The sequence below is a fragment of the Suncus etruscus genome, chromosome 9 (genome assembly GCF_024139225.1).
Source record: "Suncus etruscus isolate mSunEtr1 chromosome 9, mSunEtr1.pri.cur, whole genome shotgun sequence".
In the NCBI taxonomy this organism is placed as follows: Eukaryota; Metazoa; Chordata; class Mammalia; order Eulipotyphla; family Soricidae; genus Suncus; species Suncus etruscus.
This window is the reverse complement of record NC_064856.1, coordinates 25,357,056-25,370,130: the sequence shown is the minus strand read 5'-3', so window position 1 is coordinate 25,370,130 and position 13,075 is coordinate 25,357,056. Positions and strand designations below refer to the sequence as shown.

General features: G+C 44.5%; 1 pseudogene; it reads right to left on the bottom strand.

Moving 5' to 3' along the window:
- Positions 1-5,937: 5,937 nt before the first annotated feature.
- Positions 5,938-6,724, bottom strand: LOC126017455 (mitochondrial fission factor-like; annotated as a pseudogene).
- Between the last annotated feature and the right edge of the window lie 6,351 nt (positions 6,725-13,075).

Below are 13,075 nucleotides of genomic sequence, written 5' to 3'. Positions count from 1 at the left end.
ATCTCTCTCTCCCTCTGACTTATTTCACTCAGCATAATAGATTCCATGTACATCCATGTATAGGAAAATTTCATGACTTTATCTCCTGACGGCTGCATAATATTTCATTGAGTAATATTCTACAGTTTCTTTAGCCATTCATTTGTCGAAGGGCATTTGCCTCTTTTTTGTTTGTTTTTGGGTCACACCTGGCATCACTCAGGGGTTACTCCTGGCTCTAAGCACAGAAATCACCCCTGGCAGGCACGGGGGAACATATGGGGTGCCGAGATTCGAACCACCGTTCTTCTGCATGCAAGGCAATGCCATACCTCCATGCTATCTCTCCAGCCCTCTTTTGTTTGTTTTTATTTGAGGTCACACTCGGCAGTGCTCAGTGTTTTCTCCTGACTCTGTGCTCAGGGATCACTCCTGGTATATTCAGGAAACCATATGTGGCTCTGGGGATTAAACTGGAGCCACTAACCTGCCTCCTTGTTTTACAAGTTGGGAAATAAGATCAGAGAAGAAAAAAAAAGTCCTCTTCTACATGTTTGCCTTCATGCTCTGAATGACCTTTGAAAAGACCCATTTTCTTGTGGTATAAAAAAAAAATAAGGTCCCTTGCTTAGGGAGTCCCTAGTAACATGATTTGTGCAACAACTAGGTATACTGTTTCAAGAAATATCTACTGTCAGGTTAGCATGCCTCCCTTGAGAGCTGAAAAGAAACCAGAAGGAGGGTCCTTTATCCTGGTTTGGGCAACTCCAAGCATTCAGTTCTGTCAGCTTTAAACAGTCTCTGAAGAGAGAAACCTGGGCTTACGGTCTGTGAGGAACCAGGCCATGTCTATTTCCAGAATCTGTGGTGCTGAGCTCAGAGCTCGCCTGGAAGCAGCTCTAGTACTGATTCAAAGTTAGTACTGACTCAGGAAGCCCTGTGATGCAGAGCAGTTTCCCATGCCAGCTTTGCTAGCATTTCGGGTGGCATGGGAATAGATGATGCAGTTTAATATACCCTAGGGCACTTTGTGATATCCCCTGCCACTACCCACTAGATGCCAGTAGCGCCCCACATACACAGGGTTGTAACCAAGCACAAACCTAACTGGCCCCAGCTGAGAGCACTGCTCTGGTCAGCCAAAGGATGTTGACTTTGGGGCAGAGAAAGACCTGGGGCTAGATCTTATCTGAGCCCCCCATCCGTCTTTGAGCACAACATTTTACACCTCTCTAATCCTTAGCTTTGTAACTACAAATTCCAGACTAATAGAAACATTCAGAGAACACACCATTGTTTCTGTGAGGTTTCTTGAGCAATTTGCCTGGATGATTTCATGGGGTCATCAATAACAGAATCCAGAAGGGACAAAGATGGAGGAGGCAGAAATGGGACCAGGACAGAAGGTGTGCATACGCCTCTATCTTCTGTCACTAGCTGTCTGACCCTAGCAGGCTACTACCTACAAGGCCTACTACCTAGTGGGGTTCTACTTCCTCATCTGCAAAAAAAATGATAGCAGTAGGGGGACTTGATAAGACAAGTGTCATGCTGCCCAGGCTAAATTACATTCTTCCCAAATCCCCAAAGAAAACCCATAAAATTCTGTAGGTATATTTTTAACTGAACTATATAACAAAGAATCTTCACAAAACACAAAACATGTTAAAAGACATTCATTAAAATAATATGCAATAAAAATAACAGTATGAATCCAAATTATGAAAATTCAGGGTCTGGAGGGATAGCACAGTGGGTAGGGTGCTTGCCTTGCATACGGCTCACCTGGGTTCCATCCCCAGCATTCAATATGGTCCCCAAGCCTGCCTGAAGTAACTTCTGACCACAGTACCAGGAGTAACCCCCAAGCACTGCCAGGTGTGTGGCCCCAAAACAAATATGAATCAAATTCAGAAATGAGGTGACAACTTGTAGCATTACTAGAGAGAAAGAGGATGTTCTTAAGCAAAAATTATTGTTTAAAATTAAAGCTGGTGAGGTAGTGCAGGGGTTTAAAAGGTTTGCATGCAGCCAACCCTAGTTGGATTCCTAGCACCATGAGATGTCAGGTAAAACACAGAACCAGGGCAGAGGCACGGCTGGGCTCAGACCACTCCACATGCCAGGATTTCTGGGTCTTTGACTGGTATGGTGGGGGCTCTGGGCAGGACAGCTAGCCACAGGTCCCCTGGGCTGAACTCCTAGTCCAGGGGGCCAAGATCCCCCCAAACCTGGTGGGTCTTCAGGGCCATGCCTGGTTAATCGGGCCCTGGGGGGAGGGGGGGGAGAAATCCCGCCCTATGCATCCCAAAACTGCAGAGGCACGGCTGGGCTCAGACCACTCCACATGCCAGGATTTCTGGGTCTTTGACTGGTATGGTGGGGGCTCTGGGCAGGACAGCTAGCCACAGGTCCCCTGGGCTGAACTCCTAGTCCAGGGGGCCAAGATCCCCCCAAACCTGGTGGGTCTTCAGGGCCACGCCTGGTTAATCGGGCCCTGGGGGGAGGGGGGGGAGAAATCCCGCCCTATGCATCCCAAAACTGCAGAACCGCGCGGGGTTCGTATATTAAGAGTATTCCTATTGTTATGTTACGTTTTACGTATCCAGAATCTTTATTTTGTATCGTGCCCTTTCCCACATCCCTACAAAGCTCTTTTTTATTCCTTTACTCTCTATCCCCCCCAAACATTTCTAATCTATATTACTCTTTTTAATCAGTAGTGTACAAGCGTTATCACAGACCAAAGCCGTGCATTGTGTGTAACAACCCCAAACTGTTTCAAGATACATAAAATGGATACGTATTTCTTTAGAATATTTTGTTTTTTTTCTCTGACAGCTATAATTCTTACTAAATGTTGTCTTATATAGTGATGATTCTAACAGCTTTTCTCCTTCTCTTTTTGAGCTGTTTAACAAGGAATCTTAGAGAAAGAGTCCCCCAGATTAATGCTTATGATTGAACCATAATTGTTCTTATCACCCCCTTATGGGCCAAGAACACCACGTGGCATTCCTCCTTTTTTGCATAGGCACATTAAAATGGGAAAATACTATACATATAAATAAGATCCTATCTAATAGAGATTGGTACAGACAAATCTTATAGTGCAAAGGGACCTTACACCCTGAACATTGACATAACGACCTGGCACAGACCTCAGAAGAAAGGCCATTTCCCTGAACCAGGGAAGCCATCCACAAAACATCCAGGCTGGTCTATAGCATCACCTGGAAGCAATCCTCTACCAAGGAAGACTCTACACTGCTCAGACATTGTCCTGCTCAAAAGAGACTTCCATTAACACTGAGAAGACTTAACAACAACAACGATTTGCTTACAGGACAGGGCTCCCTGCATTGCCCTTTGATTGTAAGGTGAAACCAGAGGACGCTCCACATCCTGACTTCAATGTTGGATATACAGATTCCAGGATCTTAAATACAGAAGCTTGATACCAACAACAGAGACTGTGTGAAAAATATAAGTGTGTTGGCACTACAGACAATGTCTTGGATTGGACGATCTAGCTTGCCTGGAGCCTAGAGTTGGTCTTGTGCCAGGAACCTTCAGGGATCGGGTCTTTTTGTATTTAGGCCAAGGTTATTTCTTTCCATGTCCCTCATATTTTGGTGGGCCTATGCAAACAACAATTGCCACTCTAACACCATTTTTGCTGTGCTCCTTTGACTCTAATCCTTAAAAAGAACCCAGTTAAGATTTGAGGTCAACTTAAGCTAATATGCATAAATATGGAAATGTAAAAAAAATGCTATGCCTGTAATGTTTAAGGAGTTATGTAAGTTTTATGGCTTTAGATTGCCTTGTGTGCTGTTAAGAAATATTATAGTGTGTTACAATCTTAATGTTCTTTGGATGAAATTTCAAAGTTGGGATATCAGCAAGGGGACTTCTGAGAATTATGTTATGTATTGTCCTTCCACTGTAACTTTACCTTGTCCTCTTTCTTTGCATCCTTGTTCTCATAATTAAAAATAAAAAAAATTAAAAAAAAAAAACACAGAACCAGAATAACTCCTGAGTGTTGAATACTGTGAACCTCCACCTCTAAGTCCCCCAAAAAGAGAATCAAATGACTCAAAAGAGGGGCTGGAATGATAGCACAGCAGTAGGCCTTGCACAGGGCCGACCCAGGTCAGATCTGGGTTCGATTCCCAGCATCCTATAGGGTCCCTCTGAGCCTGCCAGGAGGGATTTCTGAGCACAGAGCCAAGAGTGACCTCTGAGCATTGACAGGTGTGGCTCCAACCCCACCCCACCCCCCCAAAAAAAGACAAGAGAATTTGAGGGCAGGTACTGAAGCGAAAGTACAGCAGGTAGGGCATTTGCACTAGGCTGACCCAGGTTTGATCCATTACATCCCATTTGGTCCCTCACACACTGCCAGAAATAATTCCTGAGTGTGAAGCTAGAAATAACCCCTGAGGTGTGGTACCACACACACACACATACACACACACACACACACACACACACACACACACACACATAATTTGAGGGCCAGAAAGATGCTCAATGGTCTGATCACATAAGTATCTCAAGGAGTAACCCCTGAGCAAACAGTGGGGGCTGAGGGTTGGCCCTGGGCACCATTGGTTGTAGGAAATAAACAGTTAGATGGCTTAAGGATAGTTTAATGGTAGAGCATCTGTGTCACTGTGAGCTCTAGGGTTCACCCCCAACACTAAACAAACAAGTAAAAGGAAACTCCTAGACAGAATACTGAGTTTAAATCAGAAATAGAAAATATACAAAAAATACAAAAAAAAATCACAAGATATTGAAAATAAAAAATTAAAAGTCAGTATTATTAGTAAGCCAAAAAAAATACACAAGGAAATATACAAGAAATAAATGAAAATTCTGTTTTAAAAATTTCTACAGATCAAGGTGATTCAGTGCAACAGATAAATAAGGGAATGGGTCTAGGTGGGATCTAAAAACTAAAAGAGCATCAACAGCAAAGAAGAGGCTGGAGAGATAGTACAAAGGATTGAGCAAATGCTTTAGATGAAGAGGCCCATATTATATTCCAGGCACAATGCATGGTCCCCTGAGCACAAGGAGTGAACCCCTACCCCAAGCACAAAGACTAGCTCCTGAACTCCACCAAATTGTGACTCCCAACAAACACTCCTCAAAACAAAATCAAGCCAGATTTTTGTTTGTTTGGGAGGCACACTTAGCAGTGCTCAGAGCTTACTCCTGATTCTGTGCTCAGGAGTCCATTCTGGCAGGACTCGGGGAAATTATGTAGGATGTCTGGGATTGAACCCTCGTTGGCTGCATATAAGGCAAATGCCCTACCTGCTGTACTATTACTATGACCTAGTTATTTTTAAATTTTTTTGTTATAAATCATTTTAATTAAAGTGATCGTGAAACATGAGGTGGCTTGATTTTATTAAATCTGACATGAGGCCATGTCTTGAGAGGAATTCATGTTGAAATGTAGATGCAAAAATATTTATTAACAAAACCATTCACTAGGGCTTGTACAACAGGACAAAATAATTCTCTTTTACAGATACTCTTCTAAATTAATTCTCTATGCATCTTTTTCTTCAACTCAAAGAATCAGTTATGTAGACTAATGAGGCAAAAAACAAAGATAAAACAACCAAAACCAAAAACAACCCACCCTACAGTCTATTTACAAAACATGCAAAGGAAGAATTTTGAGTAGATGTTACTGCAGAACTAGCTAAAAGTGAATACAACTGAATGACAGAATATACTTTGACTTCTGCAACTGTCAGTCCTTTCCCCCATCTATCTGGAAGGAATACATTTTCAGGGGATGGACTATAAAATGGCATACAGCAGGGACTGAAACAAAAAAGTTTGCAAGTTCTTTATATTTTCAGCTGTTGAGACAATATTTTTTGAGAGCTGAAGTTACCTGTAGCAGCGAAACCAGAGCCAGTTTTAAGCAGCCAGGATGCTACAGTAATTGAATACATAACCATTTCTCTTTTTGCACGTTCTTTGTTCTCTTCTAGAAGCTATAGATGTCTATTTAGTTTGATTATCTGTCGCGTTAATGAAGCGGCATCTACAAAAGTCATGTCTTCTAAAGTCCCTTCAATTGTTGTATCTACATTTGAAATGCCATACATGGAGTCATTTCTCACCAGCTGTCCATTTTGATATACAGCATTTTCACTCATAGATTGCTCTCTTTTGAGCCTGCCAATTGAATTCATTTTGAGGGGTTGGAGGAGGTCTTTCTAAATCCAGAAAATCTAAAGGTCTTTCACTTGGTGTAAGTACTCGAGGTGGTGTTTTCAGTGCCAGCGGTTTAAATGGAGTTGACTGAATAAGGTCAAGATCTGGAAATGTCTGGAAATGGAATGTCTTCAGTATTTCCTGCTACAACAATCCTCTCTGGAACTTGCATAATCACACTAGCATTTGGAACACCTTCTTGGAATCCTTGTTCCAGGTCAGCATTAGGGGTGCCACCTTTAGTTTTTCTGGGACCCTCATTCTCTGACTAATACCTTCTGTGTATTCCATTTCATATTGAATTGGAATAATTTCCGCCATCTCAGCAGCAGTGGGAGATGGAAACATTGCCCCCCTACTCATTAAATGTACACCACCTATTGCTTGCAATTTGGCACTATCTGTTTCTATGTTTCATATTAGATTCTTTCTTGCTTCGCGATGCGTATGTTGGAGTTTAACACTTTTGTTCCCCTGGGCCCTCTAGACTGGTCCCCGGGAGGGCTGCCTCCCGTGGCTTCCGGGGCGCTCAGCTGAAGTGCTTTTTACAGGCGCCCGGGCAAAAGCACCGTCCTGAGCGGGACCCGCAGTGGGTCAGCTTTTTTAAAAAAATTTTTTTTTGTGGGGGTGGGAGTTACACTCAGCTGTGCTCAGGGGTTACTCCTGGCTCTGCACTCAGAAATTGCTCCTGGCTGCTCTGGGGGCCACATGGGATGCCAAGAATCCAACCGGGGTCCATCTGGAGTAGGCCAAGTGCAAGGCAAACACCCTACTGCTGTGCTATCACTCCTGTCCCTTTGTTGTTTTTTTTTTAAAGGACAAACCTACAGTGAATAGATTTATCCACGTGGATGATGAAATATTGGAAATACTTAGCTGTGAGAACCAGGTGAGTGGTGAGTTTGTTAGGGAAGGGCCATGATTGAGATGAGGCATGAGAAGGACTTTTGAGAAGTCTGGAAAAAATCTGTTTGTTCTAGTGCGAGGTATGGAGTGCCAGGCTTTCACACATGCAAGACAGGTACCCTGCTGCTGGCCAACCTCCCCCGCCCAACGTTTTATTTCTCGATCTGGTGAATGATTAAAGGGGTATTTGCCCGTATCTATTTCCCTGTATCTATGGTTTGTTTACACTGTAAAGGTTTTTAGAAAATGTAAATAGTCATACACACACACAACTTTTTGTGCACCACATTTATACATAGTAGATAATCAATCATAAGTTGGCTTCCCTGTTGATCCTATCAAATATCCTTACTTATATGAGTTCAATACAAATGTAAGTTATTTTATATGCTAGGCATTGTTCCCAATGCATCTAACCTAGTAGACTCCAAGCATCACTTTGACTATCATAGTATCATAGAGAGTGTCATATCATAGAGAAAATATATATCATATATTCATATATAAATATCACATTTGACTATCATTTAGGAGAAGACTGAGGCTTAAAGAGCACATCTCTGGTCTCTCAGAGGTGGCAGCTAGTTTCATGGAATCCTGGCATCCTGGTCCCTGTTGTGGGCACTGTTCATACCTGGTTCTTGTTTTGGAGAGTGTAGCTGTCCTGTTTGTAGCTGCTCACCCTGGCAAGGGCCCTGGCAAAAGGTGTGCTATCCTGTGACATCTCACTTGACTCTCATCCTGGAAGACTGAATGCAGTAGAGAGACTGCATTTGCTCACCAGGAAAGCAGAAACTCAGAGAGAAAGAACTTGCCTGGATGTACAGAGAAAGGCAGTACGGGGAGTTGAGCTGTGGCTGGGAAGGGTTCAGATCTTTTAGCCCTTGAGATTCTAAAGAACAAAATGTCCCATCCTCTCCAACAGATGCTCATCTGAGGAGAGTGACCCAGGCCGAGGTCATGGGTTGCCCAACCAGCCGTCCAGAGCCTGACTTGGCTTGAGAAATGTCCAGAGGAGGCCAGGAGAAGTCAGGTCTTGGCAAGCACCAGACATGCCTGAGGCCTATCCGAGGAGCGTGTGAAGCTGGTGACCCAGGGGGCTGGCTGCCTCAGCAAGCCAGAGACTTCTGTTCCTGGATGTGCCAATCTTGGAGTTGTGGCCCAGCAGAGAGTGTCTACCTCTTGGGGCATGGGAAGAAGCCAATCCCAGGACTGGCTGTGGGGTTCCCGGAAGAGGAGGGAGCCTTGCTGTGTTGTTCTGGTCACACATTGATTTTTTTAACCTGAGTCAGCATGACTGGTTGGAAGTACAGCTTGTTCTCTCTGTCCCTCAGGACCCCAGATCCTGGCCAGGATGCTGCAGATTCCAAAACATTCCTGGGGAGAGTAGGGGCCAAGGAGGGGGGGAGATCAATCTGTTCCCCATCACCACCCCGATCCCAGTGTCTATCCTGGGAACATACCTCCCCTTCCCTGACCACAGATAACTATTACTTGGCAGGACTGAGTTCTTAGCAAACAGGTATTATGCTAAACATGGTCGGGAATTTTCCTAGCTCACCCTGTGGAGACCCCAGTGGGCAGTGAGCGACAGGTGAGAAGACAGGCCAAGAGGACAAAATTATCTCTCCAGGGTCAAACAGAGAGGTCTCAGCTGCCCCGTGGTGGTGGATCCTCAAGTGTCCCATCACTATAGGACCCCACACTCACTGCACATACAAACACAACCCATAGGTAGGCATCATGGGAGAGATGTGCGTTGAGAAGTTCTGCGGTAACACTTAGTGTTTAGAGCAGAAGACACTTTTTTTTTGTTTTTGTTTTTTGGGTCACACCCGGCATTGCTCAGGGGAAACTCTTGGCTCTGTGCTTAGAAATCACTCCTGGCAGGCTTGGGGGACCAAATGGGATGCTGGGATATTCGAACCATCATTGGTAGGCTGCATGCAAGGCAAATGCCCTACCACTGTGCTATCTCTCTGGCCCCCAGAAGAAGAAACTTTTCACAGCTCACAGCTGCTAAACATAGACTCTGACAGCCCTAAACTCCCACATGTGTTACTTCCCTGATATTCACTTAGACAGAAGAGGGGGGCAAGGAATCCGTAGGTAACCATCATCATGGAAGGGGTTGAGGACTATTTGGCAAGAATAACATGCAAGTCCTCTATGGGGTTGAGTGCACTCATGGGCTCCTCAGACCAGCATGAACAGAGAGCACTCAGAAGATCAGAGGGTTCAACTTGGACCGGCTGGGGAGTGAGCAACTGGCTGTTTTTGATTTTGTTGTTGTTGTTGTTTGTTTGGAGCCGCACATAGTGGTGCTTGGATATCAGTCTCCCCCTTAAGCTTGAAGACTGTTCCTGTGGCATTGGGAGACCAGGGGTGCTGGGGATAAACCTGAGTTCTCACATGCAAAATCCTATGCTCTAGCCAGGGATCTCAAACTCAATTTACCTGGGGGCTGCAGGAGGCAAAGTCGGGGTGATCCTTGACTGCAAAGTCAGTAGTAAGCCTTGAACATGGTGGGGGTGTGACCCAAACAACTAAAACAAAACAAAACAGAAAAAGATTCCTTTAGGTCAGGGCCACAAAATGTTGTATGGAGGGCCACAAACGGCCCACGGGCCGCGAGTTTGAGACCCCTGCGAGCCCATGGAGTCTCTTTCTGTGCTGAGACCAAGACTCAGGGTCACAGGAGTGTCCATATTTTGAGAAGGAGCAGTGAAGTCCTGAGGTGAGTTTTTACTCCACTGAAAGAAATTTGTAAGAGTCATATTAGGAGACAAAAATAAGAGTGTTTTCATATGGCACAGGTCAGGTTTATTCAATATTCGGGTTGCTGCAAAGTAGAAAAGTTTCCAAGAGGGGCCAAAGTGGGTAGGAGACTTGTCTTGCATGCACGGACCTGGGTTTGATCCCTAGCATTCTATATGCCCCATCCCACCACCAGAACTGCCAGGAGTAATTCTTGAGTGCAGAGCCAGCAGCAATACCTGAGCATTACTGCCAAGTGTGGCCCAAAAATATGCCCCCAAATTCTCCAAGAGAAATTGAGACATGTATGTTCCAGAATGACCCAGAGCTTGGTTCATTAGATAGGAAGAGAGTGGGAACATCTTGAGTCCCTTTTTGGGCCAGAAAACTTGTTCCCAGATGCTTCAAAGGTTGGCACCTGAGGATTTGCTCTTTCTGTTTCCTCTTCTGAGGAATCTGACCTCAGAACCAGCTCTCCCAGGAGGTTGTTCCTTCACCCCCAGGGTGGCTCATTGTGAGAGCGACAGAAAGGTGATAAGGCCAGTCCCCTGGGACCCACAAAGGGCACCCTCCTTTTGAAGCTTTTTCTGCCCTTTTCAGGTACCATTTAATATAGTGCAGGTGCCTAATCCCCAGGGAATTGGACTCAAGAGATGTTGACCTGAAGCTCAGAAGGCACATTTTTTCTTTTTTCTTTTTTTTAATATTTTTATTTAAACACCTTGATTACAAATATGACTGTAGTTGGGTTTCAGTTATGTAAAGAACATCCCCATTCACTAGTGCAACATTCCCATCACCAATGTCCCAAGTCTCCCTCCTCCCCACCTCACCCTTGCCTGTACTCTAGACAGGCTTCTACTTCCCTCATTCATTCATATTGTTATGATAGTTCTCAGTGTAGCTATTTCTCTAACAACACTCATCACTCTTTGTGGTGAACTTCATGTCATGAGCTGGACCTTCCAGCCCTCATTTCTTTTGTCTCTGAGAATTATTGCAAAAAGTCTTTTATTTTTCTTAAATCCCACAGATGAGTGAGACTATTCTGTCTTTCTCTCTCCCTCTGACTTATTTCACTCAGCATAATAGTTTCTATATCCATCCATGTAAAGGAAAATTTCATGACTTCATCTCTCCTGACGGCTGCATAATATTCCATCATGTATATATACCACAGTTTCTTTAGCCATTCATCTGTTGAAAGGCATCTTGGTTGTTTCCAGAGTCTGGCTATTGTAAATAGCAATGCAATGAATATAGGTGTGAGGAAAGGATATTTGTATTGTATGTTTGTGTTCCTAGGTTTATTCTTAGGAGTGGTATAGCTGGATCCTATGGGAGCTCAATTTCCAGTTTTTGAAAGAATCTCCATATCACTTTCCAGAAGACACATTTCTTTTTTTTTTTTCTCTTGGTTTTTGGGTCACACCCGGCAGCACTCAGGGATTACTCCTGGCTCTATGCTCAGAAATCACTCCTGGCAGGCTTGGGGGACCATGTGGGATGCCAGGACTCGAACCACCATCCTTCTGCATGCAAGGCAAACACACTACCTCCATGCTATCTCTCCAGCTCCAGAAGGCACATTTCTTTCTTTTTTTCTTTTTTCTTTTTTTTCTTTTTTTTTGGTTTTTGGGCCAGGTGTTACTCCTGGCTGTCTGCTCAGAAATAGCTCCTGGCAGGCATGGGGGACCATATGGAACACCGGGATTTGAACCAACCACCTTTGGTCCTGGATAGGCTGCTTGCAAGGCAAACACCGCTGTCCTATCTCTCTGGGCCCCCGAATGCACATTTCTAACTGGATCATTTTGCAGCAAAGACAGATAGTTTATCAGGGAGGCTTTTGAACCCCATATTATATTGACAATGTTGGCATTGGCCACTTTTGTTTTGTTTTGTTTTCAAGACACACCTGGCAGTGCTCAGGGGATACTTCTGGCTCTGCGCTCAAGAATCACTTCTGGTGGGCTTGGGAGACCATATGGATGCTGGGAATTGAACCTGGGTCAGCTGCGTGCAAGGCTCTACTCTGGCACCCTGACACTGTCATTTATCTCATGTGTCATTCTGGCACCTCTATTTTCTCTTCCGTGGAAGGGAAGACAAAGCACCCGCTGTATCTTGAAAGAATTTGGAAAGATCACACAGCACTCACTGTCCTCCTCCTCCAAGCTGGCAGCAGGAGGAAGTAGCTGGTGCCACCAGTCCTGGGAACCATCTTCAGACTAAGGCTTAGTTGGGCTCAATCATAAGGAAATAATGCCTTCAAGTCTTTGTACCAAGTGCTGCTAAAGGTGCCAGAGCAATAGTACATTTTGGGTAGGATTTGCACTGCAAGCAGCAGACCTGGGTTTGGACTCTATATGGTCCTTTGTTTTCTGTTAAGAGTGATCCTTGAGCACAGAGCCAGGTGTGAGGCTGGATATGGCCCCAAAACCAGAAAAAAAAAACACCCATTAACTATGTATTGTTAAGATGCTGACTCTTTTTTTTTGGAGGGGGTGGGTCACACCCAGCAGTGCTCAGGGGTCACTTCTGGCTCTAGGCTCAGAAATCACTCCTGGCAGGCTCGGGGGACCATAGGGGATGCCGGGATTCGAACCAATGACCTTCGGCATGAAAGGCAAACGCCTTACCTCCATGCTATCTCTCTGGCCAAGATGCTGACTCTTTAAAAAAAAAAAAAAAAGATGCTGACTCTTGGGCCCTGCCAGGGGTGATTTCTGAGCCTGGAGCCAGGAGTGACCCCTGAGCGCTGCCGGGTGTGACTCAAAAACCAAAAACCAAAAAACAAAAAAAGATGCTGATTCTTCTGGTCTTCACAGTCTTATTCTAAGCTGATACAGCTATCTCTTCTGTACGATAAAGGAAATAGAAAGCTCAAAATGAGGGAACCTCATTTGTTTCACATGTCTCATAACGTGGTGCCACCTACAGGAGAGGGGTAATACAGATGCAAATAATCCAGTAACAGAAAGCAACAAATTATTGGAATAAGCAACAACATGGACGAAATCTCCAGGTCAAGTGACACCAAAGAGCTACAAAATGCATAATTCCATTTCTATATCAATCCAGAAAAGTTAAGGTGATCTTCAGTTAAAGAAGGTTACCAGTGTTGGTCATATATGGCACCACTGTTGAATAGGGTGTGCTAACAGAGGGGTGGCTTATG